The 27,294-nt window shown below is 34.1% G+C and overlaps 1 protein-coding gene across 1 annotated transcript in view; it reads right to left on the reverse strand.

Moving 5' to 3' along the window:
• The window catches only part of LOC123547319 (uncharacterized), a 72,261-nt gene extending 45,251 nt beyond the window's left edge, over positions 1-27,010 (reverse strand). The window contains exon 1 of the mRNA XM_045334313.2: positions 26,735-27,010. The gene's annotated coding sequence lies outside the window, so the exon portion shown is untranslated. The remainder of the gene's footprint in view (positions 1-26,734) is intronic.
• Between the last annotated feature and the right edge of the window lie 284 nt (positions 27,011-27,294).

A 27,294-nucleotide genomic window follows, 5' to 3' on the forward strand; every position in this document is an offset into this window, starting at 1 on the left:
ACAAGAAATTGAATATCGAGACTTAAAAAGGAAGTCCTCTGCCCTCATCAATTGAATACTTTGGCAACTGCACGAATCATTTTACCTTTTTTCTGGAAATGAAAGAAAAGGCGAAGGAGGAAAATTTATTTTGGAAGGTATAAACAAAAAACAAAAAAGTGGTTACCGAAAGGTTTTCCATCTGAACAAGATTGGCTAAAGTTTGTAAAAACTTAGATAAGCTTGAAAAGGTAATTAAAATTAATTATAAATATGTAATCTCAACAATATTTAAACGTAATGTGTAAAAATTCTTAAGTATACCATGCTATATAAATTATCTGTATGTATATTACATGGCCCTATAGGCAAGATATCTGGGAATGTTCATCATATAATTTTGCAATATTTTTTTAATTTACTTTTAAGAAAATTGAATTTAAATATTACATACGCCTAGAAAAAAAACATGTAATATTATGATAATGTCAGTCTTAAATTTATTATGGTATATGTATTTGAAATGTTTATACCAATTTATCAATATTTAGAAAAAGTAAAAAGCAATTTAAATTAATTAAAAATCATATAACTTAATCAAAAGTATAAAAAGGTTTCAATAGCATTAAAAATTTTTACAATTATTATCAGATAAGACAAAACCTAGAGTCAGAACTCAATTGGAGGACAATATTCATCACAATATATATAGAAGAAACACTGAAAAGGAAGTGCCCGGGCTGGAGGGGAAATTTTGAGAAATAGTAAATATCTACAAGATATTAATGACAAAAGGTATACAGTATTATATAATGAATTATCAATATTTAAAAAACCATTCATATTTTTATTAAAAGTACAATATATAGTTTCCACTTTGTTTATTTATATTTTATTTCATAAAATTTAACTATACTTTAAATGATATACACCGTATGTTTTCCCTTTTTTGTTTTGAATTTAACCCGTCATTTTATCAAACAGACCACATAAATCTATCAGGGAAAGGAATTGGATAAAGAACTAAGATGTTTTAAAACTAAATGCCAAAGGAATAGGGACCAATTTTTCACTGCTATGAACGGGAAGTAACCAGGCAAAGGAATACAACTGGAACCACTTTTCGTAATACCCGAAAACCGCTCCATATTCCATGACAAACCAAGAAACCAAAGCACAACTTTCGGATATGTTTTTTAGCATTACAAGGGATTTACGTGAATATGATAGAGAAAATGAATCTGCCCAGTATTTTGAAAAAGGGAATAAAGAGGTGAAAGGTATACATATTTATTTCAATAATTCATCATAACTTTATTTTTTTAAACGATGTTTCGGAAAAAAAAAATATTTTAACCTCATCAAATGCCCTTTGATTTTTATGAACAAGCCAGTAACGACGAATGCACCCAGTAATTGCATTTCCTTGCAAAAACAAACCTATCCAAATAAATTTTTTTTTAGTGTCAGGCTTTCCACAAACTTTACAGTTTTCTTCATTTTCTTCTACATCTGACGAATTGTTTTCTTTCTCTGATTCTGTGTCGGGGTTTTTCCCTAAGACGGGGGCTGGAAATAAAACCTCCTCGTCTGACTGTGGATGACTTTCTAACGGTTGTACATTACTCCCTGATGGTCCTGCTTCACCTTCAGTGGGGTTTTTTTGCAATGTATTCAGTTCTAGCTTGTTCATCTAAAATTAAAAAAACACTACTCAGCATCCATTAAAATGTTGAAACGTTACGTTTCAAACAAAAGTTATAATGACTTCAAAAAGTAAAGTAAAATATTACGTATATGTTGCTACTGGAGGAAAGTGCCGTATAATAAATGTTTTCGCTTAATCAGTTTCAGGTGTATAAAATCATCGGGTCCAAAAGTCTATAATAGATCTATATTTTATAACTTTAACTTGTATCCACCCTGAACTTGAGCAAGAAATTTGATTTTAATATGATTAATAAAGTTTTTTATTTTAAGTAGATTTGCATTTATCATCATTGATTTCAAAGTCATTTACATTTGAAGATTGAATACTGCTTAAGCCGGTGCTAGGGGTGTTGACAGTGTTGTATTTTCTATTACTGCTCATGAACATGCCCCTCAAACCGAGTATGCAATTTTCATGTTTCCCTGTTTTCGGTACTTCAGAAGGATCTACTTTCCCATTTTATTTAATAGACATAAATTTGAAATATATCATATTTAAATTTATTTGCTTACCAGGTCTTAGAGGACAGCCTTTACTTTTCCAACTTCATGTGTCCCACTCTCTGTCAAATACTCATAAAAAATATAGTTCCCTGATGTTGTGTAACTCTTCTAGCTGTAAATAGATTTTTTGTTTTGTTTTCATAAGCAAGCTATTTATATTTTATATAAATATGTAAATTTTAAGAAATTTCAAACCATAAAAAAAAGTTTATGTTTTAACACATTTCAAAATATTAATTTAGTTTCTAAAAAAGGATGAGATGATCAGGTTTTATCAAGATGTTGCAATTGCAATGGAAAATGCTACTGACAGAAACGACAACAGTAGGGTTACTTTATTCTTGATACTTTGCCCTCGTCTGTAAAGTTTCTGGGCCCTTGAAGACTGTCTTCTGTGTATGTGCAGTCGGTTTTACCGCCCCTGTGCTTTGAGCTCTTGATGGTTGTTTTTTAACATTTTTCCGGGATTTTTACACGCTACAATGCAAAAGACAATTTTTTAATACTACTCATTATTTTTAACATTATATAATAGTTTAATCAAAACTTTACATGCCCAACATTGACCCAATATTAAACTATTCCCTGGTATTTCTCTATTTATGCAGGTGAGATGATGACGAGGGACGAAGAAGATGGAAGTAATAAAACATGAATTTTTGCAATGCACGACCTTTATAATATTAACAATTGCAAAGACTTCCAGTGAGTAGAGAAATAAAAGTGTAGAAAAATAGCCTATACACTTACCCCCATATTGAATGTTAAAAACTGTAGACACTGTTTATTGACCGTCTCTATTTGCACGAAATATATATGGTATTAAAAAATTTTTCCCGTTGCATTAACTGGCACAAAAAAATCGAGTAAATCGCCGCCTTATGAAAACTTTATAATGGACTCCAAAAATCTTTACCATCCAAATCTTACGAAGTTAGTATGTTATAGAATTATTTGTTTAAAACAAAATAAATATGTAGTGTAAAGAAGAAAACGTTACAAATTTAAACTTTATTCGGTTATCATATATGATTGTGAACATATGAAAATAAGTGCGGAGAAAATAAATTAAACACAATTTCTGCTAAAACTTTTGGGCAGGTCTGTACATCAGATGCGAATCTGCTGATGTAAAGTTATTTTTGATTTATACATGTCTCAAGCGATCAAACCCCATAACAAACATGGCGGAACGTAGTGTAGAAGATGTAATTTTTTCCTTGATGTGTTGCCATTGCATTATACCAATTTTTATGCTCATGTATAGGTGATTAGAATTTTAAAGGATTTTCAAATGAATTATCGCAAAAAATCTGCAAACATGCATCGAGAAGGTGATTGCACAGATACTGTTTTATGTGATCGTTTTTTGGGCTCGAAATACCAAATGGGTGGGGTAACAACCTGTTTCTTTGTGAGATCGTTAAAATGTGCATCATTGTTATTGCTTTTATAGCTAATTCTAGCTATATATAGCTAGATTTAGCTATATAGCTAATTTGTGACTTTTCTGGGACCTGTTCTCAGGGTTTCTCATATTCTCGTTTTTTGCCTTCAAGTTGTCAAATAATTTATAATGTTTGTTATTTTCTAGACCACAGGCACGGGTCCAGTGAAATATATATTTTTTTTTATATAAAAAAATCCCTTTTTCACACAATTAACCTTTATATGTTAGTCAAATAAAAAAAACCCGATCATACTACTGGTTTCCGTAGTTTCCGGACCGAAATCGCTATTTTGTGCCAGTAACTTCCAAAACAAACATAGTTGAAACAAAAAATTTTCACAGAAAAAAGCTAGGTTCTTCGTTAACACCATGCAAAATTCCGTATTTCACTTGGTTCATAACACAAATGTAGATGAGTGCCAAACGGGGCAGTTAATTCCATTAATATCTCAGTTAGTCCAGCAGTTTTCCGGACCTTTCATTGTAAAAGTTGTAAGCTTCTGTAAAAGCAAAGATTTCCGTTTCGTTATATATATTCAAAATTTAAGCATAATTCTAAGGCGTGATGATGATTTGAAAGAATATTTCAAGAATTTAACAATACCAGTTTTAAATAATACGCTCATAAACAGTTCGACTAATTACGTTTGAATGACGTTTGCAACGTCTCGCTAAAATGACGGGACGTAATTTAGGGGACTGGTAATATTAAAAAAAAAGAAATTAAGAACTTTAATATAATTAACAACTTTAAAAAAAGAACAAGACCGGTCTTAAAATTGGTAGTCTAACGCCCTTGCCACTCGGGCACGGACACTGCTGCTAGACATTTGACATTCTCATCCATCAGATGTTCGTCAAAATCCCGAGACCACGGTAGACCTCTGGTATGCGAGAATGGACATTTGATTGATAGACGGTATCATAGGTAAATCCCTGTCTATTTTGGTTTCCCTATTTTTAATCGTTTAAATTTAATGCCGTTAGTGTGAATAGGTCGATTTTTTCTGATTTAAATTGTTATTTTTATTACTATCGGAATGTTTTTACTGTATCATCTGTAAATGGGAGCATCAATTGACTGATGTTTACCTTCAAGGGCCTTTAAATTTTTGCGCATGCGCACTGTAACTGGAATTCCCCTGCAGTTGGCAATTTCTTGCTTTAAACATTACTCGATGTAAGTTGAAACAACCGGGATATTCAAATAATAAATTAAGTTGGGTAATGCTAGGTTTTCGCCATGTAAAAGCAAAAAAAGGTCTAGATGATATGATATTGTTTACCCAATGCTTTACGACATCGTAAAGCCATACAGCACGAATGTAAAAGGTCCGGAAAACTTCTTGGGTCCGGAAAAACTACTGGGAAACCAGAAATATTTTATTTTATACATAATATATATGATACTGTGCCCGGGATTTTTGTCATCGATACTTTTTTCATTTGACTAACATAGATCTATATAAAGTATATTTGTGTGAAAAAAACTCAGATTTTTTTTTTTTAAAACCCAAAAAAAATATACGCTGGCCCCGTGCCTGTGTTCTTGGACAGGAATGGTACAAAACTGACAAACTGAAAATTTCAAGTGATTTGAATGCATATTGACGAAACTATCCAGCATTTTACTCAATTTAAAATAAATCCTTATTTTTTTCTGGTGGTTTTTAGCAAATTTGCCATAAATTAGATTGATTATGCAATTAATTGTAAAATTTCTTGATGTATTTACTACAGAATATATCTTTTTATAACACAATGGTAATTTTAATGTTTTAATTTCTACAACTTAATTATTTTAACGATTTAAATTGAAAACCTGGTTTTCCTAGAATTGCCACGTTTTTGTTTTATATTTCAGGTATGACATGTTGCAAAGCATTCTGTTTGATTAACAGATAATAGATACTGCAGCACTAAGCAAATTATACTTACTAGCAGTTGCAGTATTTCAGCCATGGAGTCATAATCTTGAATAAAGGAAAATTTGTCTCTGACCCCTTTAAAAATAACATTAAAAAATGCTGTTTTGTGAAAGTTTTATTTTAATATAGACATTTGAAACTCCTGACAAGCATTCAGCTGACAGTAACCGCATTAGTGTCCTGAAGTCACTCAGATACTTAGGCACATTTAAAATTGTTTGCTGTCTCCCGACCCTACTTTTTAAAGTTGGTAGGTACATGTAGGTAGGCAATTTTTTTTAAAAATTTTTTTTGGTGTTGGGATTATCGTTTCCAGTATATATTTATGATCGTTTCTTACAGAATATTTCTTCTGAAAATAAGACAAATCTTTATATGTAGTATAAAAGGATGAAATCAAATAGTCAATTTAAACTTTCTTACTTTAATATTGTTTTTCTTACATGTACTTGAAAAATATGCGGGGACTTGTCATATCGCAACTTAAAGAAAAAATTTTGACCAGCATTGTCCAAAAAAAACTTTTGGGGCGCAGCAATTTTTTAAATGGGTAGGTAGGGAGACAAACAAACAAACATATTTTAACTTTGGCCTTAACTACAGAATTGAATGTTGACTCTACTCTTAGATTTCAGATTTATCTTTAAACAGTAAATAGGCTCAATTTAGCAAAGTACAGGAAAAAGTACTTGGGAGACAGGTAGTCTTCAAATTCAGTTATGCCAAGTAGGTAGAGGAGAGGCCTAAAATGTTCAAGGCACTGTGCATTGTTTGATTCACTTTTGCAGTAATCTTCTCGAAAAATAAAATTGACCACAGAGACTTAAAAAATGGCAGTATTGTAGCTGAACACCCCCAGATTTTTAGCTCACCAGGCACGAAGTGCTCAAGGTGAGCTTTTGTGATTGCCCTGTGTCTGTCGTCGTCGTCCGTGACACTCTGGAGGTCACAGTTTTGGTCCAATCTTAATGAAACTTGGTCAGAATGTTACCCTAAAAAAAAATTGGACGAGTTCAATATTGGGTCATCTGGAGTTCAAAACTAGGTCACCAGGTCAATGGAAGAAAAATTTGTTAAAACTCTACTAGTCTCTAGAGGCCACATTTATACCCTATCTTTGTGAAACTTGGTCGAATGTTTATCTTGATGACCTCTAGGCCAAGTTAGAATCTGGGTCATGTTTGGTCAAAAGCTAGGTCACCCAGTCAAATCAAATGAAAAGCTTGTTAACACTCTAGAGGCCACAAGAGCCTAAGGTTAGCAGTGATTTAAATATCATATAACATGACAGTTCAAAGATAATTTGAAATTAAACAGAAACATTCTGAAAATAAACGAGAAATTTTAGATAGAATCTTCGATATATGACCATTTTGTGTCGATTCGCCGTTAAAACCCAACTCTCTCACTCACCCACTCACTCTTTTTGAGAATCGCCGTGAAAATCGCAATGAAAACAAAATCCAAGTAAAAATCTTTGTGTTTTTTAAGCTTTTTTGTTTTACTTTATGCTTTATTTCTTTCAGTTCTTGGTGTTTAGGTGAATTTTGAGGAAAGTCCAAAATATTGCAACTGTTCCAGTTGTTAAAATTGTAAGCAAAAACGTATGCTGGCTTAAACAAAATCAACAAGACAACAAAACACTCATTTTATATGCTGGCTCCAGTGATGTTAATTTAGCTGCAGATATTCTGTTCTCAATATTTATCGACAGTACCTGTGTCAGATGTACTGGCAAACATGTTATAAACTTCATTTTTGTCGAGCCGCTTGCGGAAGCAAAGATAGATGTCCAAATGGCTTTTTCTGTGTATGTGCGTGTGTGGTCCGTCCGTCCGTCAGATTTGTTTGTCCTGACCCTAACTTTGATATGCGTGGAGCAATTCGTTTATATTTTTGGGATGAATGTTAACCTCAGTGAGACGGAGGTGTCATGCGCAAACTGCAGGTTCCTATCTCAAAGGTTTAAGGTCACACTTGGAGGTCAAAGGTTTAAATTCAATAATGACTGTCCGGAGCATAAATTTTTTTCTTCATGCATGGAGGGATTTTGATGTAACTTGGCACAAATGTTCAACAAAACCCTGTGACAGAGTGTCATGCACAAGAACCAGGACCCTAAAGGTCTAAATATAAGGTCAAGGTCAAACTTAGGATCAAAGTTCCTGAGCATTTCTTTTTTATGCAAGAGGAATTTTGATGTAACTTGGCATAATTGTTCACCATCATGAGATGGGGTGCATGTGCAAGAACCTAGAATTACTTCCCTTTGTTGTCACTATAAATAGCTTATTTTTGAACTTTTTTATTACTGGTCGTAGGGAAAAATCAAGACCACTTTTCTGTAGTTTCAATATGCATGTTACAAACCAATTTTGAGGTGTATTTAGACCTATCTCTACTGTAAGGATTTTTGTGTGGACTTAGATTTTTTTAAAGATTTACTTCCCTTTGTTGTTACTATGAATACCGGTAAAGTATTTTGTAACTTTTTTCAATCATTTTTTATTTGGCATAAATGTTTGCCTTAATGAGACAGGGTTGTCATGTGCAACTCCTAGTCCTTTTGACAGCTGGCGGGCTTGACTGTTGACCGTGGGCATCTAGTGTAAAACTTTCCTTAAATGACTCTAGTACAAAACCCAAATACTTTTATGATAAGAATGGTTATGGCGGATCTCGCCTCATAAACATACATATTCATATAGACAAACCACACCAAGAACAGGAGTCTGCAGCAAACCTGTTTTATAATGAAGGGACATTAGTGACTGGATTCATTTCCTTATTCAGACTGTCCTTTGATCTTGATAGATAAATCTGTTTTAGTTGGACATTCATTTCTTTTGTGGTTTTACAACTTGACATTTTAGTTGTTTCTTAGAGTTAATGCTTTTACTTTTGAAAATATGAAAACAATATTATTTTAATGTGATTTTTGCATATAATGTATGTTTGTTTGATGAAATGTTTATCTTTGAAATTTATTTATAAGTTAAAGAAATGTTCATATATATATATATTTGAACCCACTCGCTAAGCTCAATAGTGAAAGGGCAGATTTACAGATGACGGGGTTGCGAGTTCGATCCCAGGCGGGCAAATGTTCTCCGGACTATTAATAAAGACATTTTGTCTGTAAACATTCCTCCTCCAATCATGTTCGGAAGTTGGCAGTTACTTGCAAAGAACAGGTTTGTACTGGTACAGCTAGAATCCCCAAAACACTGGTTAATTTATTGCCCACCGTTACATAACTGAAATATTGTTGAAAAATGGAGTTTAAACCGAAAAAATTAAAAACATATTGGAATAATTTCGAAATCAGCTCATTGTGGGGGGGCATGAAATTTTTTTTGGTTTTAACCAGAAGGGTATTTCATGGGGATTTAATGAATTCATGAATTTCATGTTTTGAAAAAACTGGAATTTTATTTGTTCTAGGAATTAATTTTGTGCTTTTAATCAACCACAATCCACTAAAATTTTTTCCTGCACAAAAATTAATGATTTTACCGAATTTATCATAAATTATGCTAACCCCACAAATTTTTAATCTAGTGTGTTGATGTTGTGTATTTAGTAATTTCTGTCACCTCAACCCTCATTTTTGAATAAAAATTATATTTTGTTCTTTATTTATGAGCTTTTGTTTGTTTTTTTTAGCTTCTTCATAAATATGGGAAGTATGGACATTGGTTGCTTTTTCAGGGTTTAGCTATTAGTATAGGGTGGATGGCCATGTGTCGTCATCGTCCGTCGTCCACATTTTACTGAAACATCTCTGAAAACCCACGTGTCAAACTAATTTCCGAATTTGGTCTGTAGCATCCTGGTGAGGTCCTCTATCAAGTTTTTTCAAATGGGGCATTTGGCCCCTTTTAGAGGTCGCTAGAGCTAAAAATAGAAATACCTTTAAACAACTCTGAACTGCCAAATAGATCTTCATCAAAAGAAAAATACATTTAAATGACTTCTTAACATGAACCGCTGGATAGATCTTCATCAAACTTAGTCTTTAGCCTCATTATATGGTTTCCCCTATCAAGTTTGTTCGAATGGGGCACTTGGCCCCTTTTAGGGGCTGCTAGAGCTAAAAATAGAAATATGTTTAAATGACTTCTTTTCACAACTGCTTGATTGATTTTCATCAAACTTGATCTGTAGCATCATCATTATATGGTCCATTTCCAATTTTTTTTCAAATGGGGGCATTTGGCCCCTTTTAGGGGCTGCGAGAGCTAAAATAGAAGTACCTTAAACAACTTCTCATCAACTGTTCGATTGATTTTCATCAAACCGATCTGTAGAAATCACTATAAGGTCTTTCTCAAGTTTGTTCAAATGGGGGCACTTGGCCCCTTTTAAAGGGGGTGAAAATGGAAATACCTTGAAACGACTTTCTCTTCATATGGCTCGCTTAAGGTCAAGGTCACACTTAGGGGTCAAAGGTCATATGACTTTGTTTCTTGTGTATATTGTCCAGCATTGCGGTGCTCTTGTTTATCTTTGGCAGATCCTTTTTTTTAGCTCACCTGTCACATAGTGACAAGGTGAGCTTTTGTGATCACCCTTCGTCCGCGTCGTCCCTGCGTGCATGCGTCTGTCCGTCAACAATTTCTTGTCTGCACGATAGTGGTTTCATTTATGATTTTATTTTAACCAAACTTGCACACAAATTGTATCACCATAAGATTTTCGGTTCCTTTCTTGAACTGGCCAGATCCCGTTATGGGGCTAATTAATTAATTAACTAAAGATGGGTTTTTACACATTTTAAAAAAATTCGTTTGTATGTAGTGGTTTTTATGTAATTTTCTAACCTTTTACTTATTTCATGTGTAATTTCATAAAATTGTCACAACAAAATATGTTCCCTATATATCAAGTATTTCTTAATATTTTTGACACAGTCTAAAGCTATTGTGCAAAATCTTCCTCCACACTTGGAATCATTAAACAATCCAGTGACAGCTCCAGTTTCCTCAGATGTGCCCGTTTTCATTATCCTGCCCCCCCCCCCCCCCCCAAATTCTTGGCAAAAATGTTCCTCATAATGAGACGATATGTCATGCGTAAGATCCAGACTCCTAGTTACAATTAGAGGTTAATGTTAACATGCTGTGTTTCTTTTCTTGTCCATTACTCTGCCGTTGTTAAAGGTATTTTGAAATTCTTGGCATCCCATATGAAAAGAGGTTTCATACACAAGACACATACCCCTAGCTACAAGTTCAAGATCACACTTAAAGTCAAGGTGTTGCTTGTCTGTCAGTTTCAAGGGATTTGAAAATAATTTGACTCAAACCATACTTGGCCCCAAATTTGTTCACCATCGAGACGACATGCAGAGCACATGTTTCAGGGTGGCTCCCTTCAAGGTCAAGGTCACACTTACGGGTCAGAGGTCATATGACTTTGTTTCGTGTCCGCTCGTAACTCCTGAACTGCTTGAAAGGGTTTTAAAGAAACTTGGCACAAATGTTCACCCATTTGAGACGATGTTACAGAGCACATGTTTCGGATGGCTTTCTTTTAAAGGTCAAGGTCACACTTAGGGGTCAATGGTCATGTGACTTTGTTTTTGTGTATATTGCCCTGCATTGTGGTGCTCCCTTTTTTTTCTTTTGGGAAATCCTTTTTCTAAAGCCCGTTTGAAAAACAAGACGAATTATGGGAACGCCCCTGGTGGGTGGGCTGCGTCCACAGACTTTGTCCGGAGGGATAGATCTTTTACATGCATGGAGGGATTTTGATGAAACTTGGCACAGTTGTTCACCATCATGAGACGGATTGTCATGCCACAAGAACCAGGTCCCTAGGGGCTAAGGTCAAGGTCACACTTAGAGGTCAAAGGTCAAATTCAAGAATGACTTTGGGCCGGAGCATATCTTCTTCATTCATGGAGGGGTTTTGGATGAAAGTTGGCACAATTGTTCATCATCATGAGACGGAGTGTCCATGCGCAAAACCAGGGCCCTGGGTCTAAAGGGCAAGGTCACCATAGAGGTCAAAGGATACAAGAATGAAAACTTTGTCCGGAGCATTTCTTCTTTATGCTAGAGGGATTTTTGATATAACTTGTCACAAATGTTCACCACCATGAGGCGGAGTGTCATGCGCAAGAACCAGGTCCCTAGGTCTAAGGTCAAGGTCACACTTAGAGGCAAAGGATACAAGAATGAAAACTTTGTCCGGAGCATTTCTCTTCAGCTAGAGGGGGTTTTGATATAACTTGGCACAAATGTTCACCACCACGAGACGAAGTGTCATGCGCAAGAACCCCGGTCCCTAGGGCTAAGGTCAAGGTCACACTTAGAGGCCAAAGGTCAGATACAAGAATGACTTTGTCCGAAGCATTTCTTCTTCATGCAAGGAGGGATTTTGATGTAACTTGGCCAATTATACACCATCATGAGAGGAAGTGTCATGCGCAGTTCCTTTCTTTAGAATTACTTCCCTTTGTTGTTACTATAAATAGCTTATATTGTAACTTCTTCATTACTAGTCGTAGCGAAAAATCGAGACCACTTTTCTGTAGTACAACATGCATGCTACATCCAATTTTGAGGTGTATTTTGACCAATCTCTACCTGGTAAAAATTTTTGTGTGGACTTACAATTTTTTTTGGGATTTTTTTTTTTTTTAAAGATTAACTTCCCTTAGTTGTTACTATAAATAACTTATATTGTAACTTTTTTATAAATTGACCGTAGGGAAAAACAAGACCACTTTTCTGTGGTACAACATAGATGCTACTTTCAAATTTTAGGTGTATTTTAAGGTATCTCTACCTGGTAAGGAGTTTTTATGTTGATTGAGAAAAACAAAAGAATTACAATAATTATCTACCACAAAATTAAAATTCCATTTGAAAATACAGTTTCTAGTGTAAAGAAATTTGCTGTGACGGGCGTATATTGTGACATTCTGGCACTCTTGTTTATTTATGTTAGATTTTTTTGTTATATTTATTATGTTCATAAGTATTTGTTTTGGTATTTTTTTAAATAAATAGATTAAAAATATGTTTTGGAAATTTCAGTGATATTTGTATTTTTTTGCAAATGATATTAAGTGGCATTTGTCCATAATTCGAACAATATTCCAAATGTATACAGATTCTTATTCAGTTCTCACATTTGTTTTTATTTGGATATTTTTCAATGCGTACAAATAAATCCAGACAAACAGAAAAATTCCAAATTGTATTTTTTTTTAAATTAAATTTCTTTTTCTTTTCTCTCATTTGTTCGACGTACGAACAAATGATTATGAGAAATGAAAAAGAATTTTTACAATTTTGGAAATTTGTTCGTACGTAAAGAACAAAATTCCAAATTGATTTTTTTTTTTTAAAGTTAATTCTTTTTCAGTTCTCTCATTTGTTCGTACGTAGAACAAAATGCAGGCTGCTCATTACGAACAAACGATTGTGAATGAAAAAGAATTTTAAACAGTTTCGAATTTTGTTCGTACGTACGAACAATCTGGCCTGTTCGACCAGAATATCAGAATTGAAAAATTATGGACAGGATTTGTTCGTACGTACGAACAAAATTCCAAATTGCAAATTTTTTTAAAGAATAAATTCTTTTTTCAGTTCTCTCATTTGTTCGTACGTATGAACAAATGATGTGAGAAATGAAAAATAATTTTAAAACAGTTTGGAATTTTTGTTCGTACGTCGAACAAATCTGGGCTGTTTGAACAGAATATCAGAAATTTAAAAAAAAAAAAAAGGACAGGATTTGTTTTACGTACGAACAAAATTCCAAATTGCATTTTTTTAGGGAAAAAATTCTTTTTCTGTTCTCTCATTTTTTCGTACGTACGAACAAATCCAGACTGTTCGTACGTACGAACAAATGATAGTTGAGAAATGAAAAAAATTTTTTAAAAGCAGTTTGGAATTTTGTTCGTACGTCCGAACAAATCTGGCTGTTCGAACAGAATACAGAATTGAAAAATATAGGACAGGATTTGTTCGTAGTATGACAAAATTCCAAATTGCATTTTTTTAAGAAAAAATTCTTGTCAACAAATATCAGAATTAAAAAATAATATGGACAGGATTTGTTCGTACGTACGAACAAAATTCCAAATTGCATTTTTTTAAGAATAAATTCTTTTTCGGTTCTCTCATTTGTTCGTACGTACGAACAAAACCAGGCTGTTCATAAAGTATGAACAAATGATAGTGAGAAATGAGTAAGAAATTTTAAAGCATTTTGGAATTTTGTTCGGACGTCCAAACAAATCTGGGCTGTTGAACAGAATAACCAAATTGAAAATAATATGGACAGGATTTGTTTTTTACGTACGAACAAAATTCCAAATTTCATTTTTTAAGAATAATTTCTTTTTTGATTTTCTCATTTGTTCGACGTACGAACAAATCCAGGGTGTTTTATACGTATGAACAAATGTTAGTGAGAAATGAAAAAGAAATTTTAAGCTATTTTGGAATTTTGTTCGGGGTCCCAAAAAAACTGGGCTGTTTGAACAGAAAATCAGAATTGAAAATAATATGGACAGGATTTGTTTTCGTATCGAACAAAAATTCCCAAAATTGCATTTTTTTAAGAATAAATTCTTTTTGGTTCCTCATTTGTTTTGTTACGTACGAACAAATCCAGGCTGTTCATACGTATGAACAAATGATAGTGAGAAATGAAAGGAAAATTTTAAAGCTATTTTGGAATTTTGTTCGGACGACGAAAAAAATCTGAGCTGTTTGAACAGCATGTCAGAACTGAAAAATAATACGGAATATGGATTATTGTTCGTACGTACGAACAGCCAGGATTGTTCGTACGTACGAACAAAATTCCAAATTGCATTTAGAATGTGAGAAATGAATAAGAATTTGTAAATTTTATTTGGAATTTTGTTCGTACGTACGAACAAATTTTGATTTTCTGTTGCTGTGGTCTGCGCTTTCTTCAATTTTTGCTGTGATTTTCACCAGTAAAAACTCCGTATAGCGGCAAAAATGAGGGACAGACCGGAAGATCCTCTTTTATTCCGGAAGCAGATATACGATTAGAGAAACACGGGATAAATGCGTTTGTTTGTTTTGGGTTTATCGCCGTTCAGTTATGTAACGGCGGGCAGTTAAGCTAAACAGTGTTCCTGGATTCTGCACCAGTACAAACCTGTTCTCCGCAAGGAATTGCCAACTTCCCCACATAAATCAGAGGTGGAGGACGAATGATTTCAGACACAATCTATTTTATCAATCGTCACAGAGAACATACGCCCCGGGATCGAACTCACAACCCCGCGATCCGTAGAGATGCGCTCTCCCTATTGAGCTAAGCGGATGGGTTTAAGATAAGATAAGATAAATTTGATTTTGAGTCGGCAAGACAAGTAACAAAACAACATAAGCACTCTAGGTGCTTTTGAACCGACTATATGTTAACAAATTTAAAGGAACAAAAGTAAAACAAGCTGTAAAAGAAAGACATGATTAAAAAACATATGAACATTAAAATTATTATTGTTGCAAATTAAGGACGCTCGCTACAGTTTCGTAATTTTTTTCTCAATAATAGCTTTTGATGAAATTTTTGTATTAAAAGATCATGTTATGATGTATTGAAAAATGAAATAAAAATACTAGGTCACCAGCTTTGTTTCAATTTAATTTGCCCCTAGATATGGTGCTATTTTAAACATTTTTCAAAATTTCTGTAATCCTAAAATATATTTCAGTAAAGTACAATAATCAGCATAAATTTGATTATCAAAGCATTTTTATAACGGAAAACAATATATCTATTTGAAACATGATCAGAGAAATCAAAAGAACATGATTTTGTAAAGAAAGGAATACTTGTTCAGCAGACCCAAGGGTTATTTTTGCACATTTTTGTCAGTTTTAAGTTGGTACTTCTGCTATTTTATCGAGTTTCACATAATAGAATTTAATCAAACTCCGCCCCTTTTTCTAACAAAACCTATAGTTTACGAATAAACCGTACGGGTACGGTACGGGATTAGAAACAGCTGTGACTCAATGCAGAGTTTGAGCGCTGGTATAAATAACAGACTCCAGTATATGTCGGACTGAAGCAATTTGAACTAAAAGTACTTTAAATGTATATATTTTGTAACCATGGTGATACTTATCCTAAACTTTGGTCAGTATATTATACATTTTGTACATTAAATGCATGCGAGCATACAATAATTTGCGAATTTTTGCCGTACGCGACATTAGATAATCACTTCCGGGCATGCGCAGAAGACCGCACCAACTCTGCAGTGAGCTACATCGATTAGAAACACAACCAAATTGGCACGGTATTAGGGTAAATATCGACCCGTCCGGAAAAACTGTAGCGAGTGCCTTTAACCTAAAACTTACATCTAGCACAAAGACAGAGCATTATAATAACATTGCACAATCGGGGAGATCTAGTATATAAAACAAACTATACATATTAACACATGAAAGAAACATGAAAATGACGTGGCAGCATTTTGAATGTGTTACTGATAGATTTTAGATTTAACAACCATGTAATACAGTTAATTTAAGACCATGTAATAGCTGCTGTTCTGACCTAAAAACTGCCATAAGAAAATAAATGTAAAACAGTGAAGCCATCAAAACAAGCACAAAAATGCATAATTTAAAAGAAAGCTAAAGGAAGTTATCATCTCAGGATCAGACATGAGGTGAACTGAACAGCAACTACTACATAAAACTTTTCTGCTTGTGACACTTCTGACAAAGAAACTACTAATTGGCGCGAAAACCTCGACGGGCCTCTTAAATACGAAATGATGACCAATGAAATTGACTGTATTATACATGAGGCTTGACCAATGAACCACGATGAAAGAAATAAATTAGAAGGTATGGACGAACTAAATACAAGGCGCTGTCGTCATGAATTAAATATTTTAATATACTATTAAAATAGTCCACTTGTGATACCTGAAGAATATTTGAATACCTAAAGTTATAGTTAGACTTGTTTTTATTAATAAGGTTGGACAATACTGGAGGTGCCAAATTATTTAATATCTTACATGTTTCAACTGCCATTGTTCTTAAACGTCTTACATGTAATGATGGTAATTTAGCAAAGTTTAACAATTCATCATAGGAACTACTGTAGTCATTATAAACATATCTGAGAGCTCTTTCCTGGATCTTTGTTACGCATCAAATTTTAAGTTGTTTCTCTCTGTGTTACGCATAGAAAGATGTAGTTGGTATGTCTGAAAGGATGATTATTCTTTTGGCCTTTACTATATAGTAGTCATGACCGTTGGATATAGGCTCCTTGCCTAAAAGAGTTTCTTCCTTTTCTTTCTCCGCCTCATGGCTAAGGCTGCGGGGATACTAAGATCTATAAAAAGAATAAAAATCTTGTCAGCTCCCAATAACATTTATTTTTCTACGAAGCCAGAGTTTTTTTTTTACAAACATTCATATAAATTACATACATAACATCAAACATACATTGAATCAATGCTCAATAAACTTTAGAAAATGATAAATAATTCACCAAGCCTAGAGATTAACTCTTTAATGAACCAGAAAGTCATACTCTAAGTTTATCAACAAATAGTTTTAATATACACAAACAAAAATCCTACCATTCTGGTTTCTTACATTAAATCAACATTCATGCAACATAAATATCATGTAATCTAGTTTTTTCTTATAAGCTTTGGAATGCCTAAAAGTTATATTTTCAGTTTGCTTTAGTTTTTTTTTTAAAAAATATACATCTAAATTTATTTTCCTACGAAGAGTACTCAATGCCTAGAGTATTATTCCAATTGACGAAAAACGCAAATTAAATAGGTTCTCAATGAAAGTACGCTTTAACTGATCGAGAATAAGAATGCTCAATACGTTTCTTTTCTCTATGTGAATAATAACTAGTTCAGATTTCATTATAAAACATACATAATTTCTGTAATAGATCAACAGTAAAAAGAATCTACTTAATCTTACTCATAAACAAAAATACTTTGAAGTTTTCTGAGATGCATAATATATGTATAAAACTAAACTATAGAAGTACAAATCTTACACATGAACGACAAAAATACTTAGTAGCTATCTGAATAGCTGGATAGATATAAAACAAACAATTCCAATACACATGTGCCTAGCATTAAGATAAGATCTCTGTTAAAATTTAAAAGTTACCAATCCAGATTTTACAAAGTTGAAAAAAAAATACAGAGTACAAAATTTGACTTACCTATAAAAAGAATAAAAATCTTGTCAGCTCCCAATAACATTTATTTTTCTACGAAGCCAGAGTTTTGGCTTTCTCGGGGTAGCTGATGTGCTTATAAAGGATTTGGAAACGGTTGATTTCTTCGCAATTATCCAATTAAAAATCTTATTACAAATTCAACTGACCAATGAAAAATATGTACATAAAATCGGTTCGTCTCGGACCCTAAAACAGGATTTGGCAAGTAAGCAAATTAACTGCCTTTAAACTGTCCATAATACAGAAAAATGGTGTCTAAGAAAATCTTTGATGACATAATCTAATCCCTATTTACTGATTAAAAGCCATGTAACCAGTGTGCTAATTGTAAAATGTGTTTGACATCTCAGTTAGATATTTCTGTTCAAAGGTCCTTATGCGTAATCGCAGGTAATGTATTATTAAAGGGATATAGCGTTAGACATCTTCAGGCAATAGATTTCCACCTTGCAAATACCGTTATTCAATTATATATCTATCTTTTATTTGTTTAGATCTACCTTAACATGTTTTATGTCTGTACATGTTGAATTGCTTAGACTCCAAACTAAATACATTAAAAGAATTTCATATAATATAACAACAATTTACATCTGAATATGTATAGTTATTGAAATCAAAATTATTAAAGAATTTCATAGAATATACCAAAAATTTACCGCAGAACATCTTTCCTATTTTTCTGGTATTCTTTACAGAACAAAAATGCCAAGACAAAGGACAAAAATTAAATTTTGATAATATGAAAGTATGAAAAATTGTAAGTCTATTTAATTTACCTAAGTTTTTTCCAATCCTTTTTAATACATTAAGTTGTTTTGCTGCCTTAGCACAAATATTGTTTATATGGTTATCAAACTTTAAATTAAAGTCTATGTCAACTCCTAATAATTTTACCTCATCCTCACAATTTATTACAGTACTAGCTATGTTGAATTTTGGTGATTTATCTTTAGTTTCTTTGCCAGCATACAATTTATTCTAAACCAATGTATAAGTATTTCACTTTCTGATTGTAATGTTGTCATTAAGAGATAAAAATTTGGTGAACAGAAGGAGAGTGTATTATCGTCAGCATAGTTATAAAGGGTGCTTTTTTTGATAAAATAAAAAATATCATTAATAAAAATGTTAAAGAGGAGAGGCCCTAATATGGAACCCTGGGGAACTCCTTTCTCTATATTTGGCCATGAGCTGACAATATCATTAATTTTAATTTGTTGTTTACGTGAGGACAGATAGCTTGCCAGAAGTTTAACCGAATTTTCTGAAAGACCATAACTCTGAAGTTTTTCTAATAAAACTGGACGTGGTAAACAATCAAAGGCTTTACTCAGGTCCATTAAAATAGCTGCGACATAGTGGCTGTTTTTAACAATCAACTGCTGCTGCATTTGACTTAAGCTGTATATGCAATATTCAGTAATTTAAAGTTAAATACATTTGATGAGGAGTAAATATCTAAAGTGAAAGTTGGCCATCAGTTTGCTTACCAAAACTAAGTGAAAGCCTCTTTCTAAGGAAATACAAATCGCGTTTGCAGCAATTAAAATCTACTGGCACGCAAACAAGTCTGATAGAATAGTCTTATAAGTAATAAAAGTAATATGTAAATATAATTATGTACTTTCAGACACATATCTTTGTCTTAACTGACCACTCACACAAAGCAAACACACTAGCACAAGAAGAACAAATAAAGGAACACAGTGTGGGACACCGCCTTGGAACAGTCAGCGGCAAAACCAACACTGGGGAGCTTAAACCGGTTTCTGGTGCACCTAACCTCACTCTTACCCCCACCATGTTCCAACGTCACATGACAGTGTAAATAAAAGTTATTCCCGCCAGGTGAAACCCTAAAATACGCAGCGGCAACCGAATGCATATTATGTATAACACAAAAATTTTAGAATATTTATATAAAAAACAATCGTAAGAACCAAAAATGCATGTACTTAATGCCTTCGCAGAAGACAGAACAACAAGGGAAATACCCTTACGGGCCCGATGAAATAGACCAGAAGACAGAAGTCAAAATAACAAACCTATTTTGGGATATTTGATGTAAGCATACGTTAGGTTAGAGATGAATTTGTTTGTTTGTTTGTTTGTTGGGGTTTAGTGCCATTTCTAAACAGTATTTCAGTTATTACGACGAGAATTTAACCTAACCAGTGTTTCTTGGTAGTGTACCAGTATTATTAACCTGCCCTCGGAAAGTAACTGCCAACGTCCCAACAAGAATCAGGAGTGGAGAGCGGTTGGTTTCAGATATACTCTTTGTGACAAAGTGGTTAATTTTCTCAGAATAATATACTGTAGATATTAAGATTTTGGTTCTTCTTGCTTTGATCAATTTTGGTTGTTTACAGTCACGCATTATACTTTATATAATTGTTAAAGGAAACCAACAATTGTAATTGCAAATACTGTTTACGAATTCAGACCAATTAGAAATGGCTTCTATAAATAGCCCCAATCAGAGCACACTTCTGCTAATACTACAGAAGGCCGACAGACGACGGCAGAATCTATCTGGTTATCATTAAACATTTTTGTCAGCTTTAGAAAGAAAATGTGTATTTTCTGGGGTCTTTATTTTTTAACATAGTTTGTGATTTTGAATCAAAAGTCGCGTTTTGTTTAAGGGTCATGATACCTGGAAAGTTTCTGATCCCTGCTTGTGGAGTGTTCATCTCAAGCATTGTCTGTTGTGGCCGCGACATAATGATATTGAATATGAACAAGAGGGTCATGATGACCCTGGATCGCTGACCTAAGTAATATGAGCTACATGTTTCAAATGTAAAACTGATAGTTTTTAGATTTTTTTTGGAAGATTTTCCGATGTACAATCAGGTAACCCCTGGGGCGGCGCCAATTTTACCCCGGGGGTCATGATTTGAATAAAGTTTGTAGAAGTCTACTAGGCAATGTTACATATCAAATATCTAAGATCTAGGCCTTCTGGTTTATTTTTAGAAAATGTTTGAAGATTTTCCTATGTAAAATCAAGTGACCCCTGGGGCGGGGTCAATTTTGATCCCGGGGGTCATAATTTGAACAAATTTTGTAAAGGTCTACTAGGCAATGCTACATGTTAAATATCTAAGCTCTAGGCCTTCTGAATTATTTAAAGAAAATTTTTGAAGATTTTCCTATGTAAAATCTAGTGACTCCTGGGGCGGGATCAATTTTGACCCCGGGTGTCATGATTTGAACAAATTTTGTAGAGGTCTGCTAGGCAATGCTACATGTCAAATATCTAAGCTCTAGGCCTTCTTGTTTATTTTTTAAAAACATTTTGAAGATTTTCCTATAGAAATCTATGTAAAATCAAGTGACCCCTGGGGCGGAGTCAGTTTTGACCCGGGGTCATGATTTGAATAACTTTACTAGAGGTCCACTAGGCAATGCTACATGTCAAATATCTAAGCTCTTGGGCTTCTAGTTTTTGAGAAGAAGATTTTTTAAGATTTTCCTTTGTAAAATCATATGACCCCTCGGGCGGGGTCAATTTTGACCCCGGGGTCATGATTTGAACAAGCTTGGTAGAGGTCCACTAGGCAATGCTTCACACCAATATCTAATACCTAAGCTCTAGGGCTTCTGGTTTTTGAGAAGAAGATTTTTAAAGTTTTTCCTTTCGGTTACCATGGCAACCTGAGTTCTGCATGGAATTCAATTCTTTGAACAATTTTTGTAGAGCTTCACCCAAGGAACATTCCTGTGAAGTTTGGATGAAATTGGCCTAGCAGTTTATGAGGAGATGTCGTTTAAAGTAAACGTTTACGGACAGACGACGGACGACGGACGGTGAGTGATCACAATAGCTCATCCTGAGCCTTTGGCTCATGTGAGCTAAAATGACTTGAAAATGGAGGAATATGACACTTAACTGCACATGAAGACTCTGCCATTAATTAGGCAGATAAATCAACTTATTCCTTGGAAGAAAAAAGGAATCTCCGAGGTGGAAACCATTGCAAAGATGTTAAAAGATGTTCTAGAAATATTTGAAAATAAAAGAAAAACGAAAAATGAAAAAAAAAAATCCATATAAACAATTTTGCATGTTTGCTGTTTTTAGATGTAATAAAATAATCAATACAAACGGCGTTAGACAGGTAGAATATGTATAACGATACATTTCTAAAAAAAATGCCAGAGGAAATATTATATTTGGTGAACATTATTATTTTGGATACAATTAGCAATGGATTGTTAGTCTTTTTATAGCGATTTTGTGTTATATTTCAAATAAAACTGGAAGTGTTAATTGGTTGAAGTAATAAAACAAAACGCAAACCATATGCCACAGTGCCACCATTACAGAATAGCGCCATCACTGAAGTAAAAAATACTGGCGGTTTCATTCTAATGTTTGTCTGTAAGTATCATATACGTTTAGAGCATTTGCATGCACAATAAAATTCTTACAATGTATCTATGTATCGAAATATAGTCTGAATACAGACAGGTAACAAAATGCACAAATATGCGAATTAGGAGACAAGCCCTTCACACCACAGTTTACATAATATTGTAAAGAAATTACAGTCAGATATCTAGATATGATAGGGAAATACGAGTTAACATTTAGAGTACTGTCTAAAATGTTGAATGTTCGTTATTGTCATATATACTTACATGAAAAGATGACAGCACGACATCTTCGTTTTAAAACAACTCATTGATATGTATTCGCTGAATCCTAAATATTATTATTTTATTTTATTGTTCATCCGTTTGAAAATTTTACCATTTTACTTATATCCTGATAGATATCTACATTAAACTAGAACACAAAACATCACCCATCTAAACGTTCAAACAGCAGATACCATGATATATAGCATTTTAAACATACTCGATAGTTTTATCATGCAAAGTTCCTTTTCAATTTGGAAACATGCAACATTTGCGATACTATCAAAAAGTAAACAAGGGGATATTAATGACTGAGATAACTTCTTAAGTTTGATTAACCTGAAGTGACGGCCTATCGTTATTTATCCGGAAAACTTAGAATAATACCTTGTAGCCGTTATACGGGTAGCCTGGAAATATTCCGTGTATAAAAAGTCAGTACTGAGTCTACAGTCTTTCGTAGTTTTGACAATAAATAGATTTTGATGAAATGTTATTCAAATTAAAAAAAAAAAACAATGTAAGGGACTCAAGGTGATATTTTGCAAATTGTGACAAATTAAGCCTATATTTATTTGGCCATACGATTGATGACAGGTTAATAGTTCATTAAAATCTACATTGTGAGCGAAATGTCACCAAAAGTGTGTTTTTCCCATAGAGGCCCATTGTAATAATTGACCGGAGGACTAATATTTTCAACTAACAAAAAGGTCAAGCACATGACCCTATATTTTTGTTGTTTGAATTACTTTTAAATACAATGGTGTAATGAAAAGAAACGTGCAGACTTGTCTTAAACGATACTGTTCTCTTATATGTGTCACGGTATAGAATTTGAATATTTAAAATGGGGAGAAAATGTGTAGGCGGCCGGATAGCTCAGTCGGTAGAGCATCGGAACGGTATTCCAAGGCCCTTGGTTCCAGTCCCGATCTGGCTGCAGATTTTTATCACCCTGTGACATTTGGCGCCCAACGTGTAATCGTGACGGCATTACACTGATTAATCTCCGACACCTGTAATTGCTTATATAAGTAACCGCTGAAATTCGAGGACGAATTTCAAAAATGTGGGGAAATATGTCACGGTATATGACTTGAATATTAAAACGGGGCAAAAGGTGTAGGCGGCCAGGTAGCTCAGTCGGTACAGCATCGGAAAGGTATTCCGAGGTCCCGTGTTCGGGTCCCGTGTTCGAGTTCCGGTTTTGCTGCACAATTGTCTCACCCTGTGACACATGTTTCTATTTACTCTTAATATCATTTGTTTTTTAAAACGGCAGTTAAATACTTTTCACATGCTTTCGTAGTGTACGCAAATTGTTAGCTGTGACCTTCAAACAAATCTAATATCTAGAAGAACTTGACTGCTTTTGATTTAAACGTGTTTTAAAACTTAACGCACGAATGGATATATATAAGGGGCAGGACGTGAAGTGGTTGCACACTTAATTCAAGCGAGCGAATGGTTGCAAACTTATCTAAACGGGCTCGTTTCTTGCCGTTTTTTTTTTGTACTTATCATGATCCATCTTGCCTGTTCTCGGGCTCTTAAACGAGACAAGCGACTAATTGTGAAGAATTTCATAAAAGTTTGGTTCTTTATTTTTCAAAAATGATTCTATACCCAAACAAAACTTGTTCAAGCTCCTTTTTGTTGCGAACTTGTACTTCATGTAATTTCGGACGCAAACCTTTACTTGGAAAATAGTGTCCAACTCTCGGAACATGTTGATTGTGTTACTTGTACAAAATTTGTCTTGATTGGGGTAAATAATAATTTGAAAATATTTTAATGTCCTTTTCATATTATAGGTTGAAGACGCGTTTCCATCATGCCAAGATATAAAAATGTTTTTAGATGTAGCAATCGAAAAGCAAAAATGTGCAATAAATGGCGCAATGAAGAGGTGCCGGACATGCATATTAAAACAAGTCAGTCTGAAAGACAGCTATATCCCCCGCCACTGTTATGTATAGTGAAAGGGTTGATGGTATTCGGAGGAACCATTAAACATTCATGTTGTGACCTTAACCTTAAGCTGGGAGGTGAATTTTGTTTGAATTCTGCGCATTGTCTTGATAAGGGGAGTATTACAGCCAAGTCATATTAAAATCCTTCAAGGGGTTTAGGAGATAAAGAGCAGACATAAAATGGAAGGCTCAAACCTTTGACCTTGAACTGTGACCTTGACCTTGAGCCAACATGTTTGACTCATGAGTTCTGCAAATTGTATTGATGAGGTGATCAATTGACCCAAGTTTCATAAAAATCCTTTATTAAGGGGTTTAAGAGATACAAAGCAGATAAAATGGAACGCTCAAACATTTGACCCTGATATGTGACCTTGACCTTATGCCGACATGGCTGACTAATAAGTTCTGCACACCGTCTTGATGAGGTGATCATTTGACCCAAGTTTCTTGAAATTCCTTCAAGGGGTTTAGGAGATATAGAGCGGACACAAAATGTAAGGCTCAAACATTTGACCTTGAGTTGTGACCTTGACCTTGAGCCGATATGGCTGACTCATAACTTCTGCACATTGTGTTGATGAGTTGATTATTTGACCCAAGTTTCATGATTATCATTCAAGGGGTTTAGGTAGGAGATACAGAGCGGACACGAAATTGAAGGCTCAAACCTTTGACCTTGAGTTGTGACATTGACCTTGAGCCGACATGGCTGAACTCTTGAGTTCTGCAGATCGTGTTGATGAGGTGATTATTTGACCTAAGTTTCATGAAAATCCTTCAAGGGGTTTAGGAGATACAGAGCGGACACGAAATGTTGCGGACGGACAGACGGAAGGAAGGACGGACGGAGACCATTCCTATAACCCCCACCACTCGTGGCGGGGGGTTAAAAAAGAGATCAACGTTTTCCTCTCGAAGTTTCATAAAGTGCAGATTTAACTGAACAAAGACTGTAAATAACAATAAGCCATGCGAAAACTAAAATTACACAAAGACAAATTTCACTTAACTTTCTTTGGTAGTTTCAAAATTATCATCTGGAAAAAAAGGAGTTATGGAATGTAGATGTGTGTCTATAGGACATTGGCGCACGCCACTTCTAAGCACTGCTTGTCAGCAATTCAAAAGTAAGTAAAATTTTACATTACCTTGGGTAAGGGATATGAGTTGGACTATGTGCGTTGGGATTTGGCTATTGATATCAAAAAGAATTATAAAGAAGCGCGAGATAAAGGAACTGAAAGAGTAAAAATAAATATTTTTGTGTGTGTTATTGGGGAAAGTGGGGTTGGAGGGAGGGGAGGTAGGAGGGGTTAAGTAACATAACACCAGACGTATAACTTAACATGCTGAACTACACTCCTACAAAGTTTCATGCCGGTTGAAATACTTTAAAAGATACATGTATACGATTTAGGCCCTAAATGCATATTCTGTAAGGTATAGTGATTAATACAGGGTACGCCTAAATAAAAAATTAAGACTTTACTTTATATCATTCATATGCGATCTGTCACAACTTGTTGATAAGTATAGATTGGACAGACCCTGAAGCGCAGAGTGAGTGAGTGAGTTGGGTTTTACGGCAAATCGACACAAAATGGTCATATATCGCCGAGAAGAAGTTATATTGAAAACGCCAATTGTAAAGCATACCTAAAATCATTTATGTAAAAATGTAAAGCATATCTAAAATCATTTATGTAAAAATGTAAAGAATATCTAAAATCATTTATGTAAAAATGTATATACGTATGTGTTAAAATATCAGCTGCAAACATAACAATATTGCAAAAGATGTGAATAGAAATATGAAATGCAAAGTCCACACAGTTGATTAAAACATGTTTAATAGTTAGCGGTGTTTGACATGGTATACATACGGGTCAAATGGGTATGACCTATTCGGCAACGAGAAAGAACAACTTCCTCCATGCGAACAGATCTGTTCCCTAGGTGCCATTCCCCTAGAGTAGGTTTAATATCATGAAGTTTATTGAATGAAGCATTGTTCCACGACGATTGCCATTTAGATAAAAAGCAGAAGCAATAAATCAATGAACATTGGTAATGAAATACGTATTGATTAAATGGAAAATGCATAACATGCATGCAGTCATACAATACCTTTGAAATGTCGGGCGGGTTTACATGTCCTTTCACAGAAACTAAATATTACTACTTACCAATGCCATCTTAATTCCTTGTTGGTACTATGAAACATAAAAACTTATACAAACTTGAATAATGTTTTGCCTGAGTAAATATAATCCTACCTTGTGATTATGGCTTGTCTCTTTCCCGCCGATAAATTAAAACCTTTAGCCCTCTGTCTGGTTATTTCTGTCATTACTTTATCAAATGCATGTACGCTCCCGCTTATCTTAATGTGTCATGTAATAGATTCGTTTACAATTTAACATGTAACTTTGTATCCAGTATGGTAACATAAACGCTTATCTACCTCTTTAATACCGTGAAAGAAAAATTTAACAAAGCACTTTATTGAAATAAGACACTAACATGTAAAATATCTAGCAAGGAATGATTGATAGCGAACCAATATTTAATAGTTATGTTTTCTGCTTGACGGAATATAGAACGAGTCAAGCACATAATCAATATCAGTAAATAGTCTCTAACAGGTACGCTCTGTAGAGCTAGAGCAGACGCAGTGGTCCAGCGGTAACACTGTTCGGCTACGAAACCAGGGGTCGTGCCATAAATTCCCAGTCCCATTTCACGCAGTAGTACCGTATTTTCCGGACAATATGCCGCTGCACCGTATTGGCCGCAGCCATATATTTTAACTATATCAGGAATAAAATTTAACGTA

The sequence above is a fragment of the Mercenaria mercenaria genome, chromosome 9 (genome assembly GCF_021730395.1).
Source record: "Mercenaria mercenaria strain notata chromosome 9, MADL_Memer_1, whole genome shotgun sequence".
Classification (NCBI taxonomy): Eukaryota; Metazoa; Mollusca; class Bivalvia; order Venerida; family Veneridae; genus Mercenaria; species Mercenaria mercenaria.